Raw genomic sequence first — 18,562 nt, forward strand, 5'->3', positions numbered from 1 at the left:
TTCTTATTAGATAACCTTGGTTGTTTGAATATAGGCCTTAGTTTGTGCTCTTATATCACCTTAAACTTTGTTTGATGGTTTAAAATTATGAGTTAGATTGGAAAACTGTTTGGAAGGTTTGAAAGGAAAATATGATTAATGAAAACACCTTTAAGTCAAAAAAGTGTCCCTTTTTAAGCCTGTTTTAGTCTCAAGTATTGAATAAAGACTTCTTCCTTCATTGTTGGGTAACTGTTTATTTGTTTCAAAAGCTTGATTTATTTAGAACTACATGATTGCTACTAAGAATGTTAAAACCTATTCTAAATAAATAAGATTCTTTCTGAAAATAGATCCTGGAGTCTTGTTTGAAGTTTAAATGCAACTTATGAAAACTTGGGTGTCTTATATGAGTTTGAGTGTGATAAATAGGACTTACAAGTCATTCTTGATTTTAAAACTGCTAAATTTGATTGAAGGTCTTATAACCTGATTTGTGATCTTGTTAGGTTCTTGTTTTGACAGAAAAATGATTTTATAGGAGTAAAAGGTATACTTGAGATGTAGTATAAGGACTTGAAGTTTAAAACTGTCTAAGTATGATTTATGGTTTAAAAGGAAGTTTGGATGCCTTATTAGTTTTTAACTTTGTCAAAATAAATTAGAAAAGGTTGTAAGTTAGTCTTGTTTGTGGATTATAAATTTGTTGAGATGCTAGACTTAACAAAGTGGGTGATAAGCTTAAGATTTTAGAACCTGTTTCTTCCTAAACTACAAGTCTTATAGTCATGTGCAGTTTTCTAGTTGTTCTTGTCTTGAAACTGTGAAAATTTTAAAATGAAGTAGGCCAGAAATGGTCTTGTTTTAATATCTATCCTGTTTTGAGGTCATTTATGTTGTAAGAAATGGAAAATTGAATTGTGTCTTTCAGAAATAGGTGTAAGAGGTCCAAACTAGTTTTAAAGATGAGTGTAGTTCCTAAATTTGTAGAAGTTGTTTTTCCTTTCTTTGTGAGCCATAATTTGTGCAAAACTGTTTGTTTTATTGCTTGAGTCCTTAAAAAACCAATTTGGCTTAATCACAGATTCTAAAGCATTCAGTTTTAGGAATTTTAACAGTCAAAAGCCTGGGAATTAAGAGAAACTGACTTAAAACTATGTGACACTTTTGCTTGTTCAGTCTGTCCTTTTTTGTTCCAAATAAATCTGAAAGTGTGTATTGTCTATCTTGTTCTGTGCTGTCTTGACTGTGTAAATCATTATCTACCCTGTTGATTCTAGAATAGGTACTATGTATCCTCTAGGAGTTCCTTCTAGTTCCTTTTGAACTGCCGAATCATTTGTTTGTGACTGCCTTTGTTGTGTGACTTGTAATGTGATAAACTTGACTTAAAATCTTTCCTAGACTAGACTATATCCCTCATTAGCCTTATTAGACACTGTTAGATCTCTTGAAACCAATATAGTTTGGAATACCTCTGTGTGTGATATTATTTATAACTAATACACTGTTTAGAGTAGTTTCACCTATTTTTGAAGGAAATGGACCTTTGTAGATAACTAGGGTCTTTAAAACTTATGTCTTTTAAAAGAAAAGGTGAAAACTTATTTTGGCATTAAAACCAGCAAATCATGAATGCAATTATGTTAAGCTGGCATTTTGTTCATTTTTCCAAATCTGAAAAGTTGAGTAAAACTATTTCCTATGCAGAGTGCCTTTGTGATTCTTGCTAAGTGATTAAGGTACACATTAAACCTAGCATCATCAATTTGTACATAAAATTTGTGAGTCTTACCTCTGTTTACTCGGATCCCGTTTACCTGGAGTCATATGGCATTTTTGTTAGCTTAAATGTGCATTACAATCTGATTTAGAGACCAAAATTTGATTTATAGGAAAGAAAAAATCTTGTATTAGTGCTTCATGTGAACTGTCCTTTCTTTTTTTCAAAGCTAGACTGGATTACTTGTTTGCTTGCTCATCTTGATTCGTCCTTCTTGACTGCCTTTGTAACAATTGGACTTTAAAATATCTTGAAATATGATTGACAAGGTGTTAAGCACAAAGACTATGAATTTTTTCTGAAAATGTGATTGTGTTAACTATAGAAGTTTAAAAGAAGGCCATGAATGTCATTGAAAAGCTAAACTGCCCTTGCTTGTTTTTTTTCACTTGGTTGTTTTCCCTTTTCTTGGCTGATGTATGATCCCTTATTGAACTTCAATAACATTGCTGAGATTCCTTTTTATGAGCCTTGTCTAAATTGGTACACTTAACTGGTTGGGGAATGGATATGAAGTTGTTATGATTCTGCCCCCCCCCCCCCCCCCCCCATGTCTTTCTTTTCTTGATGGATGTTGTTTTGTCTATGAGTAAAATCTCTTCATGATCACCTAGGTCTAAACTTACGTTGGAAACTTCTGCCCATGCCTATTTGGTTCATATTTGAAGCTGTCTGAAATCTATGTAAGTATTTTTTATCTGGAGGTTTGTTTCTAGGACCATATGTATAACTACCATTTGCCTCACTAGTATAATTAGGCAATCTTAAAATATGTTCAAAATCCAAACATTTTTCAAAACTCTTGTGAACACTCTATAGGATCTGTCACCTGAAGAAATGTCCCTTGACTTGTTTGAAGACCATGATTGTGACTCATTTTGCCTCTTATTTCTAACCCGTCAACCACTCTGTATTTCTGGAAAAAGATTTAAGATTGGACTTGTATTTTGGGATTTTGTTTGTGACTTGTTAACTGTCTAAATAATCTTTCAAAACTTGTTTAGTATAAATCTGGAAAATCTGAGAATTGAAAACTTCATTGATACTGTTTCACTTATGTTTGAATTTGCAACATGTTGGTTTTAGCTTAGGTGGTGATTCATATCTATGCTACTTTCTTGCATTAACAACTTTTAAAAAATTGTTGGACTTGGCACATGTGTAATTTGTTTGCCTATAATTTCTTGGTTTTCCCTCTTTAACCAGTTGAGTTACTCTATGACACTCCTGCTTTTGAACTTGTTGATAACTATCCTTGTAGTTACGCATTATGAGGAACTTTTTCATTGTTTGTTTAGTGTTAATTAGTAGCTAAACACCTAAGCTGGGAACTATAGCATTTGTTGGGTAGATTTGAAGTTTCTTTATGATTTAATTGTGGTGTTTGGGAGTTGATATCAGCTGAGTATATAGTGTATATTGAGGTGTTGTCACACCCCGACCTTACTAGGGTGTGATGGGCACCCGACCCCATATCTGGAACCGAGCGAACCCGCTGACTCTTGTTACATACTTAACTTTCTTAGACTCTTATATCAATAAAAATGGAAAACATAGTAAAACTTTCAAGAGATTTTTTTTTCCATCGTACTCAAGTCAAACAGAATCTGCAATCACATGGACTTTATGATACAACATATTATCGACACTCTATACCCACGACTCTGTCTGCAAAGTCTCTAACATCAAACAAACATCATGGCTCAGACACTCTGACTCGGCAGCACTCCAGAACAAGTGGAGCCTGCCAACTCCGCTGGAACATCTTCTATGATAGCTGTGGCTCATCTGGTGTACCTGCGCGGCATGAACGCAGCCCCCGAAGAAGAGGGGTCAGTACGAGTAATGTACTGAGTATGTAAGGCATGAATAGTGACATAATAAAGGAATATACAGTATGATTAATAACGGAATAGACATATGGAGATTATCTTGGACAGAAGTAACCTGTACATATGAATGCCTTTCAGGCAGTTGCCATGCATGCTTAGTCCCTTTTTCAGAAAAACAGTACTTCTTACTTACATGTACATAAAACAGAACATTTCAGAAAACGGTATCCTTTATTCACATTTACAGACGCCGAGTACATCGGCTCTCCCACCCCCCTCCCCAACAGTGTCCCAACATATTATATATAAATATATATATCACATATAAAGACGCCGTATCCGGATCTCCCATATCCCGCGTCCGGGACGAAATCCAGCTGAATCAGGTGGTGATATAACAGTGGCCCTTCCCCTTTCCCCATATACATATACATATACATGTTCATATTCATATACGTATGTCATACAATTGGCCTGCATGAGAGCCCAAAGAAAGTCATGTGTCCATCGGGGTGACGTAAGGTCGATGACCTCCGATTACATTATGGAATAATCATGGTCGCTTTGTCTCACGTTGAAGGAACGAGTATTTTAAGGCGAGACTACCAACGGAAAATAGCCTTAAGAGAGAGCATAGAATGAAATCATGGACATTATAACCGCCAATTCATATGTTTTGAGGTCTTTTAGAAACTAGTGCCATAGCTAAGGAATAGAATTGAGGTTCAAGAACTAGTATAACACTTTCACATTCACATTAGATTCTTAGCTCAAGACTCTTAGTCATGGAATCGTTCTTGTCGTACTTATCATAGGCATATTCTCTTTCTTAACATCATCATTATCATTATCATCATAGGAGTATCCTCGTTAGCATAGTTACAGTACTTGTCATTCGGTGAACGGAATAAGGATCAAAAGTTTTCTTTGGATTCTGCTTCAAACTAGATCAAACGGAACAATCAGGAAAATCCGGGGACAATGGGCCCACCTCGGATCAAATAAGGCGGCGTACCGAATTTACATGGCGTTACTTGTGAGGGCTTTTAGGGTCATCGGGTCCTATTTATGCGAGTCCTAGAGGTTTAGGACATTCTTCCAACATTTTGCACACTTTTTAATTCAATTCTACTGATTGAAAAAGGGGAAACATTAGATGCGGATTCTGGAGGGTAGACGGGTCCCCGAGGTTCTTATCCAACATATTACGTCTAAGACATGCCATAGAAAGAAGGGTGAAGCCTTACATACCTTTTCTGCTTCTTATGCGACTCCAAATTCACGTTCCAAATCCGCCAAAATCTACAAATTGGTCATGTTTACCAAAACTTGATTAGAGCCTTTAGAAGTTGATTCTTTAAATTAACACTTTGTCTGCCGAAATTTCGGCAGCATTTCCCCTGTAATATGCCACCCCCGAGAATATGGCTCGGCCCAATTCAACAGCAACCCAACCAACAACCAAGCTATAACGTCAATAATCAATTCAAGAATACATTCTAACATTAAGCGCTCTTCCTACATAGTCTGACAACATTCACAATGATTTAATACTACCCGAAAACTTCAACAAAAGTGTAACCACACATTTTTATTCTAGATTCATAACCCACATTAAAACCATGCATTGCTAACATCATATTCATACAAACATAAAGAAACATACTAATATTACATTAACTTCTCCACCAATCTACAACCAATTTCCATTTCGTTCCAACCCTTTAAACCTTCATATAATATCATAGAATCCGCAATGACATCGACTAGAATATTACATGAAATCAATTCATCATAGCTTACCACACAATAACATTCTCGGCCACAACAACTACACCCCTATTTTCATGAATTTCCATCCTTTTCCATACATTGCAACACCAACTAACATACTACATAGAATTAATCCATTCTCTTCCAAATCACACTATGACCACACGGCCACAATTACATATACACGGACAACTATTCAACATCCATATTTTCAAAATATTCATGAGTTCCATTCACGCCCACACACCACAACATATAAAACCATACATAAAATATAAAAGAAGATTAAGTTCTTACCCTTTTTCTTCAATTTCCCACTTGGCTAGAATGTTGATCTTGCAACAATAAATGTTCTACTTGTTCCAATGACCTCTTCTCCTTGCTAGGGACCTTCCAATTAGTAGAGAGTAATTTTTGAGAAATTTTTCCAAGGTTCTTGTTTCCTCCAAGCTTGGCCGAAATTGGCCCTTTGTTTTTCTTCCAAAGTGTCTTCTTTTTTTCTTTGTTTCTTCAACTCTCCAAATTGATGAATTAGTCCTCTCCTTTTATATATATATATAGTCTCCTCCAATCTTATGTGGCCACCTATCCATCTCTAGATTATTCTTAATTTGGTGGCAAAGATGACTTATTTGTCATTTTTTGTTTTCTAGAGTTTTCTTGAAATTTTAACAAAGAAGACTAATGTCTTCTTTGGCAAGCATTGCCCCTTATGTTGTTATAATTTACCATTAGCCCTTATTAATTAATAAAAATGTGGACATATAGGGGCATGCCACACGGCCAAGGGCCCTTCAAGAACATTCTTGATATTTTTTATGAAATTCCCATTTTTCCCTTAGTCCTTCGCAATATTTTCCATGAACCCTTTTCGCGAATTTTCTTTTTTACCCTTAGTCTTCCTCACTATTTCCATACTACCAATGTTCGTAAATAATATTCACAACAACTTATACATTATAATAAATTTTTGAAAATGGTCATTCCCTTTACTTCGTCACGACTACTTTGGGATATCCGAACGTACGAAATACGGGATATAACATCCTCCCCCTCTTTAGAACATTCGTCCTCGAATGTTCAACTGGTCTTATGGAGTGTCATAATATTTCGGGAGGGTCCCTTTGTAGTCGTCCTTTCCTTCACGCTCACTCCTTATCCTTTACCTCATTCCTTTTATAATCGAACTTCTCGGTTTTTACATGAATCTTCTTCCCGTGTCGTGGATTTTCTGCTTTGTTGGGCCAACGTATTATCCCTGTCTTTCTCAGATCATCTCTTTTCCGTTACTGTTTCGTGACCATATCTTAACAAAAGCCACACCTTTGGATTCTTACTACAATTCTTCTTCAGTCTCCTTTCGTACCTTCTTGATACAGGTGTACTTGTCTTTGACTTCATGTGTTGGTGCTCATTTCATTCATCGTTATTCCTTGTAAGCCTGATATGGCCTCCCCCCCCCCCCCCCTTTAAGGGGTTCCTTATATGCTGATAGTCCTTTATGAAGTCTTCGCTTATACCTTATTCCTCACCTCCTTTTCCAACTTTGTGCCTACATATCGAAAACTTCTTATCTTAAGCTCTTCTTTTACTTCCTGTCTAGGTCCTCATTTGTCCACATTTCCATGCCTTTCTATCCTTTATTCGTCCTTTCACTTGCTCAGCTCTCTTGCTCGTAATTCTTTCTTAACTACGTGTTCGTATTGTAGTTGTGCGTCCATATTGCTTAAACGTTCCGTTACTCTCTTAAACCTCTAAGCATATTACTATGGCTACATACTTGTCCTTTTACAGATCTGTCACCTCAACACCATCACCATCCTGAGCATTCCTTTTCTTACTTCACATTCCTCTACCCTGGTCACCATTCTCTTAGACCTACTTGTTGAAATCAACTCTCAACCGCTCCACATTTCTCCTTGTTTCCTTTTACCTCACTCTATCTCGTCTCACATGCCTACTTGAATTTTCATCCTAGTGGTCTCGTACTTTTACCATTAATTTCTCGCGGGGGTTTCACTTACTAAGGTTTTCTTAACTTTCCCCTTTTCCGACATTTAAGCTTCCTATCTTCCATTTACTCACACTCTCTTTCTTTTCCGAGTATCGTTATATTGGAATTTCCGACCTCAACCTATAGTAAAATAATAACAGTTCACTTGCCGCACTTGTACCATTTATTCTTGTTGTCACTCGTACTTAGGCACCTTTGCGTAATCAATACCTTTCCTCCCGTAGTCTCGGTGTTTGGGGCTCGCACGCCACCGATACAGTCGTGTGCGGGATATCTTATACATACATATTCACTGTCAACTAGTTCACCAAATACTTCCAAGCGTTGTTCAAGCCTATCCTCATCCCGGGACTGTGGTGCACTTTCTGTCCTTTCACCGAGCTAGTCTGCTTTGTTTCACGCGTCTTCTTATGGTTTCCAACCGTCCCATATACTATAGTTTTCCTTAGGTTACTCTATCTACTCATTTGTCTCTTATGTCCGCATATGTAGAATTTCCTGTAAACTTCCCACGGGGTCACCCATCATGGAATTGCTCCCACCTGAGCACGCTTAACCTCAAGACTTCACTGGAATTCGATGTCTTAATGCTGATATATTCGCGTCCGCTTCCTCACATGACCTTTATTACATATTCTGAAGCAAACCGAAGTATTACAAGCTCCGGGACATTTCCGTAACACGTCCGTTCTTTCTTAATTACCATTTTACCCTTCTTGGTTCCCATTGTTCACCTTTCACCTGTGTGTATGGCTACCTCCTGTCCTGGAATGGCTACCTCCTGTCCTGGACTTCCAGATTCCCGATAATAGCGACCCCACCTTCGTCGCCACGTCCAAGGCCATAACCTTTCTGAACTAACACATTTCAATTATTACCTATTCACAGTATCTCTTTCCCATACCTCTTCCTGTGGGACGTACCCGTTCTGGCAGAACCTCTTTTACTGTTTCTATTATTCAAAACCTGCATGCGGCCAATGTCATCAAGGCCTCACAGAACGTACGACTATATGGCACATCCCCGCCATCCAATACTTCCAGTTCAGGTAACAGAACAATTTCGTCGGGACTTACCTTCATAAGCTTCCGCAGCCTTGCTCGTTTTCTTTCGTTATACATATAGCTCATATAGGGAAACCTTATTCCTTATGACTTGGCTCTATCGCACGATCTAAGACAGAAAGAAGGTCAATATTTCCTAGATGTCCCGCAGCCTCCTGTTTATAAATGTGGCCGGCTTCACACCCATAAACAGGACTCTACTGGACACGACTTTGCAGACAACCCCTTGGACCAACCTGGCTCTGATACCACTTTGTCACACCCCGACCTTACTAGGGTGTGATGGGCACCCGACCCCATATCTGGAGCCGAGCGAACCCGCTGACTCTTGTTACATACTTAACTTTCTTAGACTCTTATATCAATAAAAATGGAAAACATAGTAAAACTTTCAAGAGATTTTTTTTTCCATCGTACTCAAGTCAAACAGAATCTGCAATCACATGGACTTTATGATACAACATATTATCGACACTCTATACCCACGACTCTGTCTGCAAAGTCTCTAACATCAAACAAACATCATGGCTCAGACACTCTGACTCGGCAGCACTCCAGAACAAGTGGAGCCTGCCAACTCCGCTGGAACATCTTCTATGATAGTTGTGGCTCATCTGGTGTACCTGCACGGCATGAACGCAGCCCCCGAAGAAGAGGGGTCAGTACGAGTAATGTACTGAGTATGTAAGGCATGAATAGTGACATAATAAAGGAATATACAGTATGATTAATAACGGAATAGACATATGGAGATTATCTTGGACAGAAGTAACCTGTACATATGAATGCCTTTCAGGCAGTTGCCATGCATGCTTAGTCCCTTTTTCAGAAAAACAGTACTTCTTACTTACATGTACATAAAACAGAACATTTCAGAAAACGGTATCCTTTATTCACATTTACAGACGCCGAGTACATCGGCTCTCCCACCCCCCTCCCCAACAGTGTCCCAACATATTATATATAAATATATATATCACATATAAAGACGCCGTATCCGGATCTCCCATATCCCGCGTCCGGGACGAAATCCAGCTGAATCAGGTGGTGATATAACAGTGGCCCTTCCCCTTTCCCCATATACATATACATATACATGTTCACATTCATATACGTATGTCATACAATTGGCATGCATGAGAGCCCAAAGAAAGTCATGTGTCCATCGGGGTGACGTAAGGTCGATGACCTCCGATTACATTATGGAATAATCATGGTCGCTTTGTCTCACCTTGAAGGAACGAGTATTTTAAGGCGAGACTACCAACGGAAAATAGCCTTAAGAGATAGCATAGAATGAAATCATGGACATTATAACCGCCAATTCATATGTTTTGAAGTCTTTTAGAAACTAGTGTCATAGCTAAGGAATAGAATTGAGGTTCAAGAACTAGTATAACACTTTCACATTCACATTAGATTCTTAACTCAAGACTCTTAGTCATGGAATCGTTCTTGTCGTACTTATCATAGGAATATTCTCTTTCTTAACATCATCATTATCATTATCATCATAGGAGTATCCTCGTTAGCATAGTTACAGTACTTGTCATTCGGTGAACGGAATAAGGATCAAAAGTTTTCTTTGGATTCTGCTTCAAACTAGATCAAACGGAACAATCAGGAAAATCCGGGGACAATTGGCCCACCTCGGATCAAATGAGGCGGCGTACCGAATTTACATGGCGTTACTTGTGAGGGCTTTTAGGGTCATCGGGTCCTATTTATGCGAGTCCTAGAGGTTTAGGACATTCTTCCAACATTTTGCACACTTTTTAATTCAATTCTACTGATTGAAAAAGGGGAAACTTTAGATGCGGATTCTGGAGGGTAGAAGGGACCTCGAGGTTCTTATCCAACATATTACATCTAAGACATGCCATATAAAGAAGGGTGAAGCCTTACATACATTTTCTGCTTCTTATGCGACTCCAAATTCACGTTCCAAATCCGCCAAAATATACAAATTGGTCATGTTTACCAAAACTTTATTAGAGCCTTTAGAAGTTGATTCTTTAAATTAACACTTTGTCTGCCGAAATTTCGGCAGCATTTCCCCTGTAATATGCCACCCCCGAGAATATGGCTCGGCCCAATTCAATAGCAACCCAACCAACAACCAAGCTATAACGTCAATAATCAATTCAAGAATACATTCTAACATTAAGCGCTCTTCCTACATAGTCCTACAACATTCACAATATTCACAATGATTTAATGCTACCCGAAAACTTCAACAAAAGTGTAACCACACATTTTTATTCTAGATTCATAACCCACATTAAAACCATGTATTGCTAACATCAGATTCATACAAACATAAAGAAGCATACTAATATTACATTAACTTCTCCACCAATCTACAACCAATTTCCATTTCGTTCCAACCCTTTAAACCTTCATATAATATCATAGAACCCGCAACGACATCGACTAGAATATTACATGAAATCAATTCATCATAGCTTACCACACAATAACATTCTCGGCCACAACAACTACACCCCGATTTTCATGAATTTCCATCCTTTTCCATACATTGCAACAACAACTAACATACTACATAGAATTTATCCATTCTCTTCCAAATCACACTATGACCACACGGCCACAACTACATATACACGGACAACTATTCAACATCCATATTTTCATAATCTTCATGAGTTCCTTTCACTCCCACACACCACAACATATACAACCATACATAAAATATAAAAGAAGATTAAGTTCTTACCCTTTTTCTTCAATTTCCCACTTGGCTAGAATGTTGATCTTGCAACAATAAATGTTCTACTTGTTCCAATGACCTCTTCTCCTTGCTAGGGACCTTCCAATTAGTAGAGAGTAATTTTTGAGAAATTTTTCCAAGGTTCTTGTTTCCTCCAAGATTGGCCGAAATTGGCCCTTTGTTTTTCTTCCAAAGTGTTCTTTTTTTCTTTGTTTCTTCAACTCTCCAAATTGATGAATTAGTCCTCTCCTTTTATATATATATATAGTCTCCTCCAATCTTATGTGGCCACCTATCCATCTCTAGATTCTTCTTAATTTGGTGGCAAAGATGACTTATTTGTCTTTTTGTTTTTCTAGAGTTTTCTTGAAATTTTAACAAAGAAGACTAATGTCTTCTTTGGCAAGCTTTGCCCCTTATGTTGTTATAATTTACCATTAGCCCTTATTAATTAATAAAAATGTGGACATATAGGGGCATGCCACACGGCCAAGGGCCCTTCAAGAACATTCTTGATATTTTTTATGAAATTCCCATTTTGCCCTTAGTCCTTCGCAATATTTTCCATGAACCCTTTTCGCGAATTTTCTTTTTTACCCTTAGTCTTCCTCACTATTTCCATACTACCAATGTTCGTAAATAATATTCACAACAACTTATACATTATAATAAATTTTTGAAAATGGTCATTCCCTTTACTTCGTGACGACTACTTTGGGATATCCGAACGTACGAAATACAGGATATAACAGGTGTATAGAGGGTATGCCCTTCATGGGTTCTTCTCTCGATTTTAGTGAGTATATCGGCGGTATATCGTGTATATCATAGTCTGACACTTAGAAAATTTTGAGGAGAGGATAATTTTGGGCCACAATTCTGGGCCTGTACTTAGTTTTGGTGATTTGATAATTATAATATTTGGCCACTGATGGGCTTTTTCATAAATTATCCACTATTTTTTTAATATAATAATTGTGGGCTTGGCCCAAAAGCATTGTAATTCATTTTTGGCTTCGTAATTTAATTACCATCCTCGATTACATCACTAATACTATGTATACTTATTTGTTGTGATTACCCCTATATGTTGGTGGGTCCATCGAGGCCCGCTAACAATTCTAGATCGAGTCTACCCATAGCATGGACGGCATAAGCATTGGAACACATTATTGGAGCGAAAAATATTAATTTGTGCATTTTATGTTGGGCTTGGTCGGCCCAACTCTGTATCCTATTTAGTTTTTGTACTTCAATTCATTTTTGTGTATGATTTGTTGGAACCTTTTAAATTATCGCACATTTAGAGTCGCAAAAACCATTTTTTGAAATATAAAAACTGTCTTTGGAAAACTCTTTTGTAAAATCGGCTTTTTGACTAATTAATTATCACTTGTATAAAGTTGAGATTTCAATAGTAGTTAAATTATGATTTTTGGGACAAAATTTGATAGACTTAATCAAAACATTATAAAGGACAAAATGATTTGGACCCGTTGATTGATTGGACCGTTTTGGCCAAAATTGGATTTGGACTATTTAAGACTAATTCCGTCAAAAAATAGCTAAAACTCTAAAGAATATAAAAATATGGTTAACAATAGTATGCCAAAAAATGATTTTTCTTAAAGCTTAACTTAAAATCTAAAAAAACTCATTTTCTAAAACTCGGGTGGGCTTACGTAGTGTTCTACTTAGGTTAACGCCTTCGGATTTTAACCTAAGTGTTCTAGGCCGAAACCCAAAACGCCCAACTTTGGGCAAAACTTTACCACTTTTATTTCTCGAAAGTGTTGTATTTAGCATGAATGACTAACCTTTATTTGCGGGAATATAAAGCAGAAACAGTTTTTATCAAAAACAATTTATATCTATAAAGCATACTATTAGAACCCGTAGGTCAACCGTATTTTACGGATTCTTTATACTGGGATGCCTAACACCTTCCCCGGGGGATCACTAGAATCCTTACCTGTACGTTGATACATATTGGTTTCTTTTAAAATTTAACCGTTTTTAATGAACCCTTTCGAAATGGTTTTCCTAACTTACATATAAGTTAGGTGGTGACACTAAAACGATGTCCATTTAGAGCACCATCCACGTAGAAGTTTATTTTTTACTTTTTCCCGGTACAATTGACAACCGTACTTTCCCGGGATACTTTCCTTTTTAAATGTGCCTGTCATGACCCAACCCCGTGGGCCATGACTAGTGCCCGACCTGGACACTCGTATACGTACCAGTTGGATATAATCAGACTGAATCTAAGAACAATATGGAAACTTGCAAAAGAACTCCAAGGTTCATAACGTCGTCAAGTATATATATCCAGATAAACTGTCTCCTGAGGAGTCACAATTAATCAAATCATAAAATGATACGCAAGCCGACAAGGCTGCCACGACACATCAATATCATATGCAAGCCGACAAGGCTGCCACTACAGACGAACATCGTATCATAGCACATCGTATAGACACAGCTGAACAAAACTTATACACAACCCACACATATGTCTACAGACCTCTAAGAGTATCGATGGTGAAATATAACGGGACAGGGCTCCGTCGTACCCCTGGATAAACATATATATACATCATAAGATCTGTACCAAAAGTCTAAACTCCGGAACAACGGAGTTCTCCAAGACAGACGAATAGGAGTCCTATGCTGAAGAGTCACCAAACCGACTATGTGTACCTGCGAGCATGAAACGCAGCCCCCCAAAGGAAGGGGGTCAGTACGGAATATGTACTGAGTATATAAAGCATGAAATACAGTAAAGAGGATCATAACTGAAATAGGGAGTACAGGAGACAAGTATAACATTCTGAATACCAAAACTCTTGCCTTTTGAAACATAAATCATGCATGTCAATATCATATATCATACCCGGCCCATTATGGGACTCGGTGAATAAAGTCATCATATACCATCCTGGCCACCATAAACATGTCATCATATCATCATATATATATATACCGTACCCGGCCATCTAGTGAGGGACTCGATGAACATTGCAGTGAAACTGTGCACGATAACATACCCGGCCCGGGACTCGGTGAAAGACATATTGAGGCATGCACGAGCAGAGTAGTGAGCAACCATATGCAAGTTAAAACACATCTAAGACTTGATAGAATAATCAAAACGAGCTATCATTTTAAAATCAAGACAATAATCACATCAAGTACCTTTCGAATGTCACTATGGATTATATCAAAATAGAATTTCTGGAATCATATACACGTATCAAGTCATAATGAAATAGCATCTGGAACTCAAGAACATTGGCCATCCTAGTGGCTCTAAGAATAGGAACTTCTTTGGAATCATATACACGACGTCTGTTTGTTTCATAAAGATCATGCCAAAAAGAAGAAACGGTTAGCTTTACATACCTGTCGTAGATCTACCATAACCAAGCTTACTTTGTCGCTTCTTTAGCCTATTTAATATGAAAGTAATGCTATCGTTAGTAAACTATACTTTCTAGCTTATAAATCTACGATCAATCGCTTATAGGAATCATTCTTTAGTTCCTACTTCCTTGGTTAGGATTTTTATAAGTTAAGAACTTAACGGAAATCGGACGGCATTTCCCCTATATAACTTGCCTAACCCGAACTTCCAATTAACCTCCTGTTATCACAGCAATACCAACAATGATAGTAATAGTAATATCCATATCAAATCCTTATAATCCAGCCCATAAAATCAACAATACAGGCAAGTGCCACTTCACTCTCTTCTCTCTCCTACGTTCCCATGCAACCCTAGCTACTAAACCCTAACTAAACCATGGCCACCTTGGCCGCTGGCCAGCCGTCACCAGTGGCTGGTCAGCCTTCACCAACGATGAACATTGTAAACTATCCTCCCCTCAATCACCCTCAATCCCACGATATTCAACCAGCTCTCCCATCCACTTCTTCTTCTCCAAATTATGCTCAAACCCTTGTGCATGGAACAGTTCCCACGTTCAAAGCCAACTGTGATCCCATACCAATGAAAGAGGTATCGTCCGTTGACGGTATTCCTGTGGTGCGTTGGGCAACTGCTGAAGTGTCTAGAATTGAGCAGATTGAAAACCTACAACATGCCATTGTTGGTAAGTTTTCTTATGGATGGCCGGAGTTGCAAGAATTAAGAACTATTATCCCTCAATAGTGTGGCGTGAAGGGAAAGTGTGATATTGGTCTCTTGAGAGATAGACACTTATTGATAAGATGTTCTCTCATGGAGGATTTCATTAATATGTCCTCGAAGGGTGCTTTTTGGTTGAAATCTAAGGATGGTTTTACGTATCAAATGAGGCCATTAATTTATAATTCTAACTTTAAGGTTGAGGAAGAAACGTCAATAGCCATGGCTTGGATTTCTTTCCCAAATCTACTTCCCACGTATTTTGTGAAAGAATCTTTATTTACTTTGGAATCTGCAGTTGGGAAACCCTTAGTATTGGACATGGCCACCATAAATAAAACTAGACCTAACTGCGCAAGGGTTAAGGTTCAAGTGGATTTGCTATCTGATCTACCTAAGTTTGTGCTGATGGAAATCGAAGATGAGAAGACTAACGATATTAGGGTGGAAAAGGTGCGCATACAATACGATTACTTGCCAAAGTATTGCACATAATGCATGTTGCAAGGTCATTCAAATGATGATTGTCGAGTACTGCATCCTGAACTGGTGGAAAACATAAATGAGGATGCAAAGAAAGAGGAGAAGGAGCATGAGAAGGGGGATGTATCAAACATGGCTACAACATCTATAGTTGGAAAAAGCAGAAGAAAGCAGGGATGGAGATATCCTATCCAAACATATGTCCCTAAAGTTCTATCAAGTGGGAAGGTTGTTACTTATCCTGGAATAAATGACAAAGGAAAAAACAAAACTAAGATGCCTGTTGAGACTGGGAACAAGAGTTTCATTGCAGTTTCTACACATAATAATTTTGATGTGTTAGAAAAAATCATAGAAGAAGTTGATAACAATGTAGAGGACAAGGGAACAGATGACAAGGTCAAGGAGGTAGAAAAGGGTAAGTTTGTTGATGACAAAGGAATGAAGGAGAATGTTCAGCATTTACTATCAAGTGTGGCAGTCAGTGATAGAGATGATCCCAACAAAATTTCAGAAACGAAGATGGACTCAAATGAAATAGGTCAGACAACAAAAGATGTGCACGAAAGTGAGGGAGATATGGTTGAAGAAGGTCTCATTGTTGTTGAGGAAATTGAACCTAACAAGAATTTAGATGGCACAACTACATGTGTGGGGTACATTATTCATGAGGATGTAACTGGTGTTGAAGCAAAAGATCCTGACAAGGATTTAGAAGACACAAGTGCAACTGTTGGACACATGATTAATGAGGGTGTCAGTGCTGCTGAGGAGAATTTTCTTTCTAAGTATGGACATGCCTCAGGATTTAGTATGGAGCAGATAGAAAAGGTTCCAGATGGTGATGATACATATGAACAGATGGAAAATGTTAATGATGTGCATGGTATAGAATCATGTGGGGTTGAAATGCAGAATGAGGCTGATAGTTTGACAAATGCCAAAGGGGATTTGGAGTTTGTAGACACAGGTCAAACATCAAATCTTCCATCATTGGATCAGGTCCAGGAATTCGGTCCTAATAATACAATGAAGGAGGGAGAGTTGAGCATTTCAATTAATGACAATGGCATTGGTTAATTTCCTCCTCAGAGGGAAGTGATCAAGGATTTGGCAGTGGCACAAGTGGAAATGGACAATGCTCAGCCACTGATTCATCAGAGAAAACAATCTCCTTTGAAGGAACTGCATGATCTGATCTCATATAATATTAATGTGGGAGCTAAGGTGCAATATGATGAGGGAAAGAACAAATTCAATGAAAGTGAGGAAGAGGTTTCTGTGGAGCAGGTTTTTAATAATGTGATCAAAGAAGCTGACATCTCACGAAGATCTAGGCAGAAAAGCTCTAAGAAAGGAAAGAAACAGGTAAACACAGATACTATTCCTATAAGAGTGGTACTAAGGAGAGGTTGTAAGCCTATTTTTAAATGATGATGAAGACACTCTTTTGGAATATCAGATCTGTGAACACACAAAAAGCTTTTCACAAAGTCCAAATGCTGTACAGACATCACAAATTTTCCATTATAGCTTTAATGGAGACTTTTCAACACTATAGGCATATTCAGGGATATAAAAGGAGATTAGGCATGCCATATGCCCACTACAACTGCAATGGTAAAATATGGTTCTTTGTAAATGATAATGTGGATGTGGAGATACTGCAGGATCAGGAACAACAGATTACTATAAAGCTATTTTTCCAAGAATGGGATAAGTCACTTATGGTAACCATGGTCTATGCAAAGTGTGATCAACTGGAAAGAATCAGTTTATGGGATAGTCTGTATAGTTTGGCTGATCAAATGGAATTGCCTTAGTTGGTAGGTGGTGATTTTAATGTCATTATGAATGAAGATGAGAAGATTGGTGGTTTACCTGTATTCCCATATGAATATGAGGATTTTGGATTTTGTATTAATTCATGTGAGCTGTTTGATATAAATTATAAGGGGAGTCTGTTTACTTGGTGGAATGGGAGGGCAGGTAGTGACTGTATTTTCAAGAGACTGGATAGAATGATTGCAAACTCAAAACTACAAGATTGGTTTGCACATATGGAGGTGCAACATTTATCCAGAACTGGCTCAGACCATGCTCCTTTACTACTTACTTGTGGTGAATCTTCACATCACATGAGGAAGCCTTTCAGATTTTTAAAATTCTGGACAGAACATGAGTCCTTTTTAGAGGTGGTTAATCAGGCATGGATCACAGATTTTGAAGGGGATGATTTTATCAGATTCAAGCTGAAATTGAAAAATGTGAAATCTGCTTTAACGGCTTGGAGTAAGGAAACTTTTTGTGATATTTTCAAGCAACTAACAGTAAAGGAAGAGGTGGTGAGAATTAAGGAGCAATGTTTTGAAGAGGATCCTACTCCTGTGAAAAGGATGGTGTTGCAGCAAGCACAAGCAGCATTGAAAAAATATGTTCATTATGATGAAGAATTTTGGAGACAAAAGTCACATATGACTAGTGTTGCTGAGGGTGACAGAAATACAAGGTACTTTCATAGTATTGTGAATGGTAGGAGAAAGAGATTGCAGATCAGAAGAATTCAGAATCAACAAGGTGTTTGGATAGAAGGGGAGTCACTGTTGGCAGAAGAAGATTGTAGATTTTATCAATAGCAGTTTTCTCAATAGGTTGACCCTTCAGATTTTCAATTGCTATAACATGTTCCTAGTATGGTGGATCAGGATACTAATGATCAGCTGGTAAGCATGCCAACTTTAGAGGAGGTGAAG

At 37.8% G+C, this 18,562-nt stretch overlaps 1 protein-coding gene and 1 long non-coding RNA gene across 4 annotated transcripts in view; both read right to left on the bottom strand.

Moving 5' to 3' along the window:
• Positions 1-3,348: 3,348 nt before the first annotated feature.
• LOC132599673 (uncharacterized) lies at positions 3,349-5,888 on the bottom strand. The gene is made up of 3 exons (XR_009566935.1): positions 5,665-5,888; positions 4,846-4,896; positions 3,349-3,559 (listed from the first exon to the last, which is right to left on the bottom strand). It is a non-coding gene; the product is annotated as an uncharacterized LOC132599673 (long non-coding RNA).
• Positions 5,889-13,495: 7,607 nt separating this feature from the next.
• Positions 13,496-18,562, bottom strand: part of LOC132643705 (uncharacterized) — a 32,446-nt gene continuing 27,379 nt past the window's right edge. For 2 of the 3 annotated variants that reach the window (XR_009583741.1, XR_009583725.1), the window contains exon 6: positions 13,496-13,879. The gene's annotated coding sequence lies outside the window, so the exon portion shown is untranslated. The remainder of the gene's footprint in view (positions 13,880-18,562) is intronic. The other variant, XR_009583723.1, reaches the window with a different exon arrangement.

The sequence above is a fragment of the Lycium barbarum genome, chromosome 6 (genome assembly GCF_019175385.1).
Source record: "Lycium barbarum isolate Lr01 chromosome 6, ASM1917538v2, whole genome shotgun sequence".
NCBI classification, from domain to species: Eukaryota; Viridiplantae; Streptophyta; class Magnoliopsida; order Solanales; family Solanaceae; genus Lycium; species Lycium barbarum.